Source organism: Acomys minous, assembly GCF_964271855.1.
Source record: "Acomys minous genome assembly, chromosome: 1".
NCBI lineage: Eukaryota > Metazoa > Chordata > Mammalia > Rodentia > Muridae > Acomys > Acomys minous.
The window spans coordinates 98,053,703-98,066,978 of NC_140483.1; the positions used below are offsets into that span (position 1 = coordinate 98,053,703).

The 13,276-nt window shown below is 41.2% G+C and overlaps 1 protein-coding gene across 1 annotated transcript in view; it reads right to left on the minus strand.

The window, feature by feature from the left end:
* STMN2 (stathmin 2) overlaps positions 1 to 11,696 on the minus strand; it is a 110,297-nt gene extending 98,601 nt beyond the window's left edge. Inside the window, exon 1 of the mRNA XM_084774215.1 lies at positions 11,693 to 11,696. The gene's annotated coding sequence lies outside the window, so the exon portion shown is untranslated. The remainder of the gene's footprint in view (positions 1 to 11,692) is intronic.
* Positions 11,697 to 13,276: the final 1,580 nt, after the last annotated feature.

Sequence of the window (13,276 nt, forward strand, 5' to 3'; positions counted from 1 at the left end):
GTTAGTCCACTGTCATCATGGTAGAAGGCAGAAGAGCATAGCATTGGAAATATAGCTGAGAGCTTTACATCTTGGGCCAATAGCTGCAGGAAAAGTGAGACACAGCCTGATACATGCTTTAAAAACCTCAAATCTCATCCTCATTGACACTTATTCCAACAAGGTCACACATAGGACAAAAAAAAAAAAAACCCACAGATACTAATGCTTCTCAAATAGTGCCATTCCCTGGTGACTAAGCACTGAAATATGTGAGCCTATAGGGACATTCTTATTCAACTCACCAGAGTAATCAATTAAAAACATTCTATCTGGAAATTCCTATAGATGACAAACACACACAAGCTTGATACAGACAGAGTCAATGGCGAAACCATGCCAAGACAGGGAAGACCAGATAGTTTAGTTTTACAATTAAGCTTAGTTGTTTAGGGGTTAAGATGTTTTTAGGTCTAGATAGATATTTTAAGCTAGTAATAATGAGATCTGATAGCTATTGATTTACATTCAGAATTTTAGATCCACCAAGAGAGGAAAGGTGTTTTCTTCAAGGCTACCAAATACAAATAGCCAAAACACTATGAACATAATATTTATATAATTCCTGATTGTTTCTAGTTCTTCTTGATGGAGGCAGTTTATTGTATATATGTGTAATAATATAAATGTATATGTCAAACAAGAAAAAAAGAAAAGTAGCTGGATACAATTAAATTAAAAAGAAACCCAGTAGCTTCCTATATACAAATGACAAACAAACTGAGAAAAAAGTGGGGAAATAACACCTTTCACAATACCATTAAACAATATAAAACATCTTGGGGGTACTTTAGCCAAATAAATGAAAGACTTATATGATATAAACTTTAAGACAGTCAAGAAAGGAATTGTAGAATGTATCAGAAGATGGAAAGATCTCCCATTCTCATGAATGGATAGGATTAAGACAGAAAATATGGGTATCTTACCAAAAGCAGCTACAGATTCAATGCAATCCCCATTACATTTCTAATACAAAATTTGGCAGATATTGAAAGGACAATTTTCAGTTTCATATGAAAACACACACACGCTCGCGCGCGCGCGCGCAAGAGCGCACGCGCGCGCACACACACACACACACACACACACACACACACCAGGATAGCTAAAACTGAATAATAAAAAAAACTGCTGGAGGTATCATTATCCCTGATCTCAAATTTTACTACGGAGCTATCATAAAAAATAACTGCATAATATTGACACAAAAACAGACACATTGATCAATGAAATCAAATAGAAGATCCAGACATAAATCCACACACCCATGGACACCTGATTTTTGGTATGTGTCTGAGTTAGGTTTTCTGCATAACTGTTATGGTTGTGTAGCTTGGTGTTCTTGTGAGACTACAAAGAGTGAGAGTTGGGGGTGTCTCTGACTCTTTTGTCTGTACATGGGACACTTTCCCCCCAACTGGGTTGCCTCATCCAGTCTTTACAAGAGGGTTTGTCTCTAGTCTTATTGAAACTTGTTAAGGCATGCTTGGTTGATATCCCTCAGAAGCCTGTTCTTTGTTCTGAAGGGAAATGGAGGAGGAATGGATCTGGGAGACAGTGAGGAGGGGGCTGGGAAAAGTGGAGGGAAGGGAAACTATGATTAAGGTATAATCTATGAGAGAAAAGTAAAAATAAATGGAACCCCAAGGTTTACTTCCAATACTTTGAAAGTGCTATTGCACGCTGTTTAGGATAAGTAAGTAATTCAAGTTATTTGTTAGTTGATCAAATCATGGTCATATCAAGTACTAATCTATATTTATCACAAGAATATACATCCTAGGTGTCACAGATGGACATGATTCTATAGAAAGGTAAGTTAAAATAGATAAGGTCTTCAAAAACCTCTGAGACATTCAGAATACGGCATTTAATGATGTTTTTATTAAAGATACATTTACAATGAGACAGGTTAACTCCTGGCAACACCCAGCCTACCTCAAAGAAGATAATGAACATCAAAGAACCTCCATATGGAGATGGCTTCAAATGTGGCAAACAAGCCACTGGGCAAAATGTCCTCATTTCTACCACAGAAAGAATTATGCTAAAAATGGGTAAGTTTGGGTGCAGACGGAGTCAACAGCCAAACTCTGCTAAGACAGGGTAAGTAAGTCCTCAATAATTCCTGTTTCACAAATGTGTCTGTCAGATATACTTGGCCAGAAGGCTGAAGAAGATGCTCCAACGTTATAGAGAGTTTGGGTGACTGTTCAGGCAGCAAACTGTCTCTGCCATGTTCTCATTTTGGAAGCTACTAAGCTGCACTCCCTGTAAACTCAGGTAAGTATTTTTATTCCTTCTTACGTCTCTGATAGGGTTGAAGACCAGATAGTTTAGTTTTATAATTAAGCTTAGTTTTTTAGGAGTTAAGATGTTTTTAGGTTTAGATAGATGTTTTAAGTGATAATAATGAGATATGATACATATGAATTTACATTCAGAATTTTAGACTCACTGAGATAGGAAAGATGTTTTCTTCAAGGCTGTGAAATACAAATAGCCAAAATACCATGAATGTAATGTTTATATAATTCCTGATTGTTGTGGTTCTTCTTGCTGTAGGTAGTTTATTGTATATATGTGTAATAATATAAATGCATATGTAAAATATTTAATAAAACATTAAAAGTTAAAAAAAGAAGCAAAGGCTTCTACAAAGCAAAGGATACAGCATTTTGACAAAGCTATATCTTATAGAATAGGAAAAGATTTCTAGGAAGTACACATCCAATAGAGGTATAATATCTAAAACATTTAAAGAATTCAAAAATAGATATCAAGAAAACAAACCAATTAAAAATGGGGTTCAGATCTAAGCAGAATTCTCAAAAGAGGAAACTCAAATGGATAAGAAACACTTAGAGGGAAATGTTCAACATCCTTAGTGATCAGAGAAATGCAAATCAAAACTACTTTGGGATTTCATTTTATATCCACTAAAATGACTAAGATCAATAAAACAAATGACAGGTTATGGTGGAGGGTGTAGAGTAAGGGGAACACTTCGTTGCTTCTGGGAATATAAACCTGTATAGCTACTGTAAAAATCCATGTGGCAGTTCCTCATGAAAATGGAAATTAATATACTCATTGTACTCTTGGGTATATGCCCAAAGGATACTTCATCTTACCACACAGACACCTCTCAACCATTTCACTAATGCTATATTCATAATAGCCAGAAATTGGAAACAACCTAGATGTCCCTCACCAGAAGAATGGTACATTTACACCACAGAAGCATTAAAAAAACCCGAAATCATGAAATCACAAATGAATGGATGGAGGTAGAAAAAAAATTATCCCAAGTGAGTTATCCCAGACCCAGAAAGATAAATATGGTATATATTTCCTTATATGTGGATATTTTCTATTAAATCAATGATAACCAAGGTACATTTTGTAGAATCACAGGGTTAAGTACAGAGTAAGGGACTAGAGAGGACAGGTATGTCTTGCTAGGAGAGGGAAATAGAATAGATAGTTATGGATAGATTTGGAGGGGCTGAAATGGCAGGTCAAATTGGAAAAAGGGAAGGGAAAGGGGGATGGCAGACGGTATATTGTGAGAGACAGCTAAAAATTAGGGCCTTTTGAAGGATAGTATGAAACTTAATACAATAGAAGCTTCCTAAGCTATATACATATATAAAGGCAATCTAAATGAAATTGCCAAATAATGGAGGAAGACAGAGCCTCACTGGCCTGCCTTCTTTACGTGATAGAATGTACCTCAAAACTGTGAGCCAAAAATCACCCTTCCTTTCCTCTCACTTCTGTCTGTTATTTCGTCACAGCAGTGAGAAAAGCCACCATTGCACTGTTTGTTGTTGTTGGTTTTTTATTTTTATTTTTATTTTTTACCTTTACTTTTACTGCTATTCTCTCCACAGCTCTTTGCTCTAGTTTCAATCTATTCCTTACCTTTCATTTCCCCCAAGTCAGTGTTGTAGAAGGGTCAATGGAAGCTGAAGTTTCTTTCTGGTATTTTCCTCCCCAGAAGCTTTCTCCACAGGAAAAAGGAATCTGGATCTCTGTTCAAGTTTGGTGGATTCCAGTTGGTGGAATACACATCATGCTGAGTGAAAGTGCTTTCCCCATTACCTCCTTGAAAATTCATTATTTCTTTAATCAAAATTATTTTCATTACAGTGTTGTTTAAGTAACAGTTTTATTCTAAATGGATATCTAAGTGAATTCTTCATCACCAAGGTCTGTTAGTTGTCAGCTTTGCTAAGTTATCATGTCTACTATTGCTTTCCACTAATATTATTTTTTAAAAATGTAAGCAGGAGATGGCATTATGGTGAACTGTTGATATTTGCACTGGGCTTAAAATGAAGTGAAAATGTCAAAACAAAGAAAATACAATGTAATGGACACAGTTATTGGTTTTATTTTTTTAACCACAAATGTTAGGAGACACGAAGGCTCAGATATTTCTCAGTCTTACATAATGGAAGCACAAAGCCCTTAGAACCAACGGACCAGTTATGTCACTCAACCAAAGACTGATGAGAGAGAGATGAGCTTTGGAAGACTGGTTGGTTTGAAGTCTGGAAACTTTGCCAACACTTGGCCTTTCCATTCTAGTCTTTTCACTATATTACATAACATTGCTTTTTTTTTCAGGGTTAAATAAAAAAAAAAAACCTTGTAATAAGTAACTCCAGTATATGCATGCACCCTGGCAGTGGATGGATATTACTTGTAGCCTGGAGCAAAGTAAAACTTAACTAGTTTTTGGAGATGAGTCTGATGGTGCAGGCCTGCAATCCCAGCTACCCAGCAAGCGGAGGCAGAAGGGTTGCAAGCTTACGGAGTGCCTAGGCTCTCTGGCAAGTTCAAGGGAATGTGAGGCAACTCCATGAGACATTGCTTGGAAAAATAAAAACAAAAAGTGAAATAGAGGTCAGTGACTGTAAGTCAGTGTGAGAATGCTTATTTAGCATACACAAGGTTGTAGGTTCAACACTAATTACAAATAAGTAAATCACTAGATAAAAACTAGTTCCTGTTAGATGATGTAACGTAGTACAGAGTTGCAAGCATTCTTTTAATTTGCAGTGAATAATGGAGGGAACAGAAGCGATTCCATTTCTCTTCAACACACTATTCAAAAGAAGCTATAAATATGGGTGAAATTGCAGATGCTGCACTGACTTCAGTTTTTTGCTTTTGGCATATTTTTATTGTTGATGTCAGAGGATAATATTAATTTCTTGTGCCTCTTTAGATATCACAGGGTTGAAATCATAAAAATGTAATAAAAGTGCTACTTTACCAAGAAGAAGTTCATTTGAAAGAAAAATCCCATCTACCCTGCTTACTGAGCTTGTTAACACCTTGCTTTGCTGATTTGTTAAGGAATAGTAGTCACTGCCTCCAGTAGTAAACATGCCACTAAAGATTGTGGGAACGCCAACAATGTCTGCTTTACATGTAATGAGCATTATTCACTTTAGAAAATCCAATTTTTTGAATCATATATTGTCTGTGAACTTATCAGAAAATGGTAGCAGGATAGAAATGTATCTTTAGATTAATCCTTCAAATGTCTGAAAAAGTCATGATGAATCATACTATTTACCTAAAAAATGAAAACCTATGACACATACATACATACACACATATATTGTAAGTCTATATAAATACACATACATAGTTTATTTTTCATCATTTATTTATCTAATTAATCACTTTACAGCCTGATCTGAGGCCCCTCCCTCCTCTCCTCCCAGTCTCACCCTCAGCCCTTTACCCCAACTTCCCCCTTTCCTTTCTCTCCAAGAAAGGGAGGCTAGCAAGGGGTACCAACCCTGGTACCTCAAGTTGTAGCAGTACTAAGCATATCATCTCCCACTGAGGCCAGACAAGGTAACCCAGTTAGTAGGAAGAGGTCCAAAGGCAGGCAACAGTAGGGGAGTCAGAGACATCCCCTACTCTAATTGTTAGGGTACCCAATAATGACCAAGATGCATATCTGCTACATATGTGTAGGGGCCCTGGGTCAGTCCCATGCATGCTCTTTGGTTGGTGGTTCAGTCTTTGTGTGGCCCTATGGGTGTAGGTTAGTTTACTCTATTGGTCTTGTTGTGGTGTTCTTGATGTCTCTGGCTCCCTCAATTCTTCCTCCCACTCTTCCACAAAACTCCTTAAGCTTAGTCTACTGTTTGGCTGTGGGTATTTGCATTTGTTTCCATCAGTTGCTGGATGAAGCCTCTCAGAAGACAGTTATGCTGTGCTCCTGTCTTCAAGCATAGCAGAGTATCATTAATAGTGTCAGGGAATGACAAACAAGTGACTGGCCCAACCTGAGACCCACCTCATGGGAGAGAGCCAACCTACGACACATACATAGTTTAAATGAAAAATTTTCATCTGGTTCATAACATTCCCTCCAGGAGGCAAAGACTATCTAACAAAATTCTCAACATTAGGTACAAGAAGCCCCCTTTAAGTTGTTGGTCAGGGATGTCTAAGAGATTCCTCAATCATAACAAACTATTGCTATTTTCCTTTGTTGCTCCTAGAGGCAGATGATATGTCCCTATTGGTGAAGACAGTGTGTCTTTCAGACCCAGGACCTACGGGCCCCTGAGCTGAAACTGAGCTGAATGCCTCCTGTTTAAGGACTAACATTCATGGTATCAGAAGGAGACATGCAAGGTTCCAAAGGAGAGAAGCAATTAACAGTCCTGTCTAACTGTGGTGCCTATGGTCACAGCAGTGACCAGCATGGTGAGTTAGTGGTACACATACCTTGCCAGTAGCCAGCCAACCAACCAACCAACCAACCAATCAACCAACCAACCAATAGCTCACTAATTAGACTTGAGATCTTCTCAACTAAAGGAAAATATTGCCTGGTTTTGAAAACTTAGCCAACTATCCAAGCCTAGTGAAATCATGGATCTTAGAGGAGAACCTACGACCACTACCTTACTAAACCAACATAATCCCTGACTGCATTCTAAATATTTGTCCTTATATCCACTGGTAAGTGTATTTCTCACCTCTTATCAAAGAATCTTCTCTCTGAAACAGATGGAGACCATCAGAGAAACCACACCCAATCAAAATGCACAGTTGTGGAGCCCAGTCCCAGGGGAAACAGGTACAAAATAGCTCCCTCACATAAGGCTTACGGAGAATTGTGGAAGATGGGGTGGAGTGATTGAAGAGCAAAAGATTGGAGAGTTTGCTGTGAGATTATGTCTTCAAAGAATGTCAGAAGCTACACTCGTAAGGCCTCATCAACACCACTGCCTAAACGTGAGCTAAGGAGAGCAATAGACGTTCTAAAGTGGGTGAAGGACAGAGTACAAGGCCCAAGCCCTACACAAAGAACGACAGGCAGCTAAGGAATGCTGAGTGGAAGAAATAGCTTCACAAGGAAGAGCCCACTGACTGGTTATCCATTGCCAAATGGTCAGCCCTGAAAACATATACATACTTAGTCTGTACACTATACAGAGTAAGCAGATTTTATTTAGGAATATATGTAAACATATGCATGTAACAACAATAAATAAAAAAGAGGCTATGAATTTGAAAGAGAGCAAGCAGTGGTATATGAGTTTTGAGGGAGAAAAGAGAAGGAAGAAAGGATGCAATTATAATATAAAAAAACCAAAAAAGTAATATAATATAAAATTAATCCCTAAAAATACTTAGTTTATATACATATTAATATTCATGCTATGTTAATTATCACTTATTTGATTATATAGCTTTTTCTTTTTTATAACTTGATAATTTGTCTTTTTGTGTCAATTTCCAGCTCATATATTGTAAATTTAATATGGGAGTGTCCATCTTTTGGCTAATATGTAGATGCCAGTGTGTAGTGTAAATAATAAGCCTCTCTGGCATATTATTTTTTAATCTTAATGTATTTTTAATAATTTTTGTCTCATCTAAAGAGAAATCATCTAGAATTTTTCAGATTTAGCATTTTCTTTGGTGTTTGTTTCAAGTTCCTATTGGGACTCTAAGTGAGAGAGGTAAGAAAAAATGGGGAAATAGAAGGATTCAGAGGGTCCTAGAAACCTACAAGAAGAGCATTAAAGCTGGCAGATCTGGACCCAGCAGTAAACCTAGAACCCCTATCCAGATCTAGTCAATGGACACCACATTCTCCACAGTTGTGTGGAGAGTAGAGCCATGAACTCTGGCGCCCCCTATCTGACACTTCCCCTTGGTGGGGAGACCTGGTGACATTCAGAGGAAGAGTAAGCAGGCTACCATAAAGAGACCTGATAGGCTGTGATATTATAGTGGGGGATGAAGTCCCCTTCTGTCACAGACCTATGGGAGGGGAATAGGATGAAAGAGGGAGGGGGGATGGGAATATGCAAGTGAGGGGATAACAATTGAGATATAATCTGAATAAATTAGTTAAATAAAAATTTAAAAAAGATAAATCATCTAAATAAATAGATGGTATACAGTCTCTTACCCATATCAGTATAAAAATAAACCCACACTTTGTACCTGCTGACTCTCCCGAGAACACAATCCCCAGGGGAAGGTCTGTGCCCGATGCCTCCCAATACATTCATGTAGTCTGAACAAAGCTCGGAGCTCATTCTGTGCAAAGGAAGTGATCTTGTGCTGAGACCTGGTGGCCAGGTCTGGTCCATACACCACTTATAAAGCAAAACCGATGCCATCTTACTGACACTGAGGTCCTTCCTCAGTGGGCTGGAGGTGGAAGGAGCTTGGCGGTGAGATCACCATCTTGCCAGATGATGGCCACATGGCCCAAACGGGCCCAACTGTGGCACTGTGAGTGTCCACAGCAGAAGCCCAGGCACATCTTCACCCTGACAATCCCCAGTGAGGGAAAAGTACCACCCAACCTCTACATTCAAATGGGTAGAGCCAGGGGAAAGATAGACAGGTGGCTACCACTCTGAGTCCTGGCCTTGTAGGGGGTTAGTGTGTGTGTGTGTGTGTGTATGTGTGTGTGTGTATGTGTGTGTGTATGTGTGTGTGTGTATGTATGTGTGTGTGTGTGTGTGTATGTGTGTGTGTGTGTGTATGTGTGTGTGTATGTGTGTGTGTGTGTATGTGTGTGTGTGTATGTGTGTGTGTGTATGTGTATGTGTGTGTGTGTGTGTATGTGTGTGTGTATGTGTGTGTGTGTGTGTATGTGTGTGTGTGTGTATGTGTGTGTGTGTATGTGTGTGTGTGTGTATGTGTGTGTGTGTGTATGTGTGTGTGTATGTGTGTGTGTGTATGTGTGTGTGTGTATGTGTGTGTGTATGTGTGTGTGTATGTGTGTGTGTATGTGTGTATGTGTGTGTGTATGTGTGTGTGTGTATGTGTGTGTGTGTATGTGTGTGTGTGTGTGTGTATGTGTGTGTGTGTGTAGCTTCCATCTAGAGGATAGTGTAGCCACTCAAAGCTGTAGCCGTTCTCTCTAGGTGGCCAGCTCCCAGCACCCCAGAGCCACATAACTGCCCTGAGGGATATCCAGCTGAGGCCACAATATCCCCTGCTGGAGGGTGTCATAAAGCCCCTGTGGAGCCTCATGATCTAAGCTGCACAGACATTTTAGTCTCATGCCCTAGGGCCGGGGAGCATGACATCTACTGCATGATGTCCCCCAATTTTGTGAGCCACCAAACCCGGCAGCAAAGGGAAGCTTCAGCCACCCACCTTCACTTCCTCCCCAGGAGCTGGGGCCTCAAGAACAACCCAAGCCTCTCCGCACTCCCAGGCTCCTACAGCCCGTTGGTTTTAGCTCCTCCTGTTCTCTTTTCTTCCGGGCCCACCCTGACATCCTCTAGATTCAGGTTCCAGGATGGAGGGGAAGCAGGTCACCCACAGGGGACTGGCCCCCCATGGAAGCACTGAGTTAATCTTGGACAACTGAGATTTGAGGAGGAGATGGAGACCAGAGACTTGGGAGGCTTGAGGACAGAACCACAGATAGACACAGGATGCAGGCTCTTTGGTTTGGAAATGGGGGAGTCTAGGAGTGAGCCACACTACCCTTGTTCACACACTCTAATGGCCTCCTAAAGACAGCAGAATTCCGGGCTGCTGGGACCCAGCCACATAGGTTCCTGTAGTGGCAGGGAATGAGAGAGCAATGCATCCTCAACAAGAAAGATGTCAGTCCATAGGGTACCTGTGCAAACTAGTAAACTGCTCCTCTCATCAGGACCACACTTGTGTATGTACAGCCTTACTCCCTACATGTCAGTTCAGTTCCCACAGGGTATGAGGGGTCATCCTCAGCTGTGCCATGCAGGTTGGGTGGGGGAGGGAGCACAAAACACAAGGACTGTCCTGAGAAAGTGGTGGGACACTTCATCCCTGACTGCTCACACCCACAGGTACCCATAGGTGCCCAGATCGGCTGAGCTTCGGGAGAAGGCAGAGAAGGAGAGGTGGGAGCTGGAAAGTCACCTGAGTCAAAAAGAATGTGAACTCCTGTGGGAGGAAGGAAGGTCCAAGTGTCTGTGAGCCTGCGTGGAAGCATCTGCACCTTGCACACCTGACGCCTGGTCCTTTCTCTGCCTTGGAGACCAGATGCCACCAGGCCTAGGCCAGGCCCCAGATGTTTGCTGATGGCTGCAAAGCAACAGAGACCAATCCTGTCACATGACATCTGTGCAAGGTAGAGTGAGGGTGCAGTGGCAAGTTCATCTGTGCTGTGAGTCACACCATGTTCACCTAGTCAGTTACTAAAGGTGTGCAAGGTCCATGTGGAAAGGTCTATAGATATGGGGCAGGTGTAAAAACACACACACACACACACACACACACACACACACACACACACATGCAGCAAGTGTACACTGGGGTGGCTGGACATGTTCACAGGCATCTCTACACAGGCCAGTGATGGGGAGACAACATTCAGAAGAGGCTTGGTGGGTAGCCTTTTCCCTGGTCCAGGCCATGCCTTTTGTCCTGATCCTGTCCCTGGTTGCCAAAGCCAGCCTTCATGTCCTACCACAAAGCTGGAGTTGGAAGATCATAGTAAAGACCCAAGTCAAGGAACGGGAAGGGAACACCACCAGAAAGCTGGGGTGACTGCTTGAGGCAAAGTTGGACCTCTTGGACTCCTTTGATTCCTAGGAGCAGCCTCTGAAAAATAATGAGAGAGGTGTACAGGGCAGGGTAGCCCACCCCCATCTGCCCTGCAGATGAGACCCAAACAACACTGGCCTTCCCACCCTGTCCCAGAGGCCTCTTTGCAAACAACTCTCAAGGAGTAAGGGCAGGGGCGTGGAGTCTTCCCTTGCTTTTGCTTTTTAAAAACTAAAATATTTACTCTGTTCCCAGCCCCTCCTGTCTCTGGAATACCTCACTCAAACACAAATTTAAGAGGGGAAGCCGCTGTTCACAGCTTCCCACTGCGGTCTCAAAAGAAGCGAGCCTCGCGGAAGGTGGCAGTGATGGAGTTGGTAGTGATGTCCATCACGGTAACTTCATTTGAAGGGAGCATGGGTGTCCAGGGAGGGGCCCATTGGCCGGGTAGGCTTTTGCCTCCTCCTCAGGGGGTCGCTCCACAGGCTCACAGTGGCTGGTGGCCTCAGCAGCAGAAGTCGCTTGGGTTTCAGATCTCTCTTCCTATACCCTGATGCTCTCTCTCTTTCCTCCTTCTCCTCATAGGCTGTGACAAGGCAAGGGTCCAGGATGTGCTCCTTTGGCTCCCATGTGCTGTACTTGGGGGCGGGGTCATCCTTTCCACTTCACCAGATATTCGACTTGCCCTTCTTCCAGATGCTCTCCACCGCAAACACCTGTTCGCCTATGGCTGACAGCTCCACGCAGGGCGGCAGGTGTGTGAGCCCAGGGCAGGGCTCTGTCAGATATATTGCGTGGTTGTGTTTCATCAACTTATTGGTTTACAACTTTATGATGGAGCATTTGTTTAAAAATGCTTTTATCTCCTTAAAAAAATCTGTAGGTCCCCTTTTGAAAATGTCATATGGACACCTACTGCTTTAGAAGCTTCCTAAAATAAATTCATACACACATAGAAAAGAGTTTAGTCATGTTAACCTATATTATGGTGACATTGTACATACTGGACATGCTGCGACACAAACAAAAACATCTGTAGGTCATTTAGTTCAACAGGGCAATGGAAAAAGAATGATATATTTGATGTTGTGTGACCCTGACACATGGAATCTTATAGAATTTGGATTTTGAAGCAGAAATACACAGGGATGAGTTATTGCATGTATGTTAGTGTCTCTGGCCTCTTCTCCTCCACTATTTATGTTACAATATCTGTGTGCAGAGGGTGATGCAAGTGCACATGGCTCCAGCTCTTTCACTGCCTAGATTTCCTTTAACTGCAGGATTTTTAGGGAAAGGATAGCAGAAGGCTTATTTTAGTGAATGCTGTTCATCTGCTTTGGCAAGCAATACATGCCCTATGCAGTCCAGTTTTCTTAGAACATCTTAACATTTTTCAAGGACTGTAAACTATCTACTCTCTGTACTACACTGGTGAATGACTCTTTTCAAGATAAACACATATAGGAAAAATAGAGCTTGGAGTCTTGTTCTTGCTTTTTGAATATTTCTCATGTTTAATACAGATATGATTTCTCTTTACTTATTTATTTTGTTTTATTCTGGTTTTTGAGATAAAGTCTTACTGTGCTGTCCTTTTATTCTTTATCCTTCTGTCTCTGACACCTAAATTTTGGGACAACAGGCCTGCTTTGAACTTGGTTTTACAGGCATTAACTCTATGGCATAAGCAATGATGTAATAGGAACAGAAGAGTGCATAGGCTAAAAAATGAAGAAAAGACTGGAATTTAACTAAAAATTTGCTTAATAAAAGAAAGAGTGGAAATTTCCAGTGGACATAATTCTCCGGATGAACTGTCTGTCCATGGGAAGTTTAATGATACAGCTCCCTCTGCAAGGGAGCTGCACTTATGCAGAAGAAACAGGGAATGACTAAGGACAAAGCTTGCATTCTTCTTTTCTCTAAGGCAGAGAGCAGTCATTCTCTTTGGAGAATGTTACAGGAAGCTACTGACGTAAGTATTTAAGGGAAGAGGTCAGGTCACTGGCAAAACACAACTCCCTGTAAAAGTGTCAGCAAAGGGATACTGGATAAGAACTGGCAAGGAAAGGTACAGTTATAGATAGAAAATTTATAGCAGTTTTGTGTCTGGTCCAGGTCCACATGAAGTTGTTGGGATCTTTTGTCCTTCAGATGGCTGGCCTTTGATACAGCATCT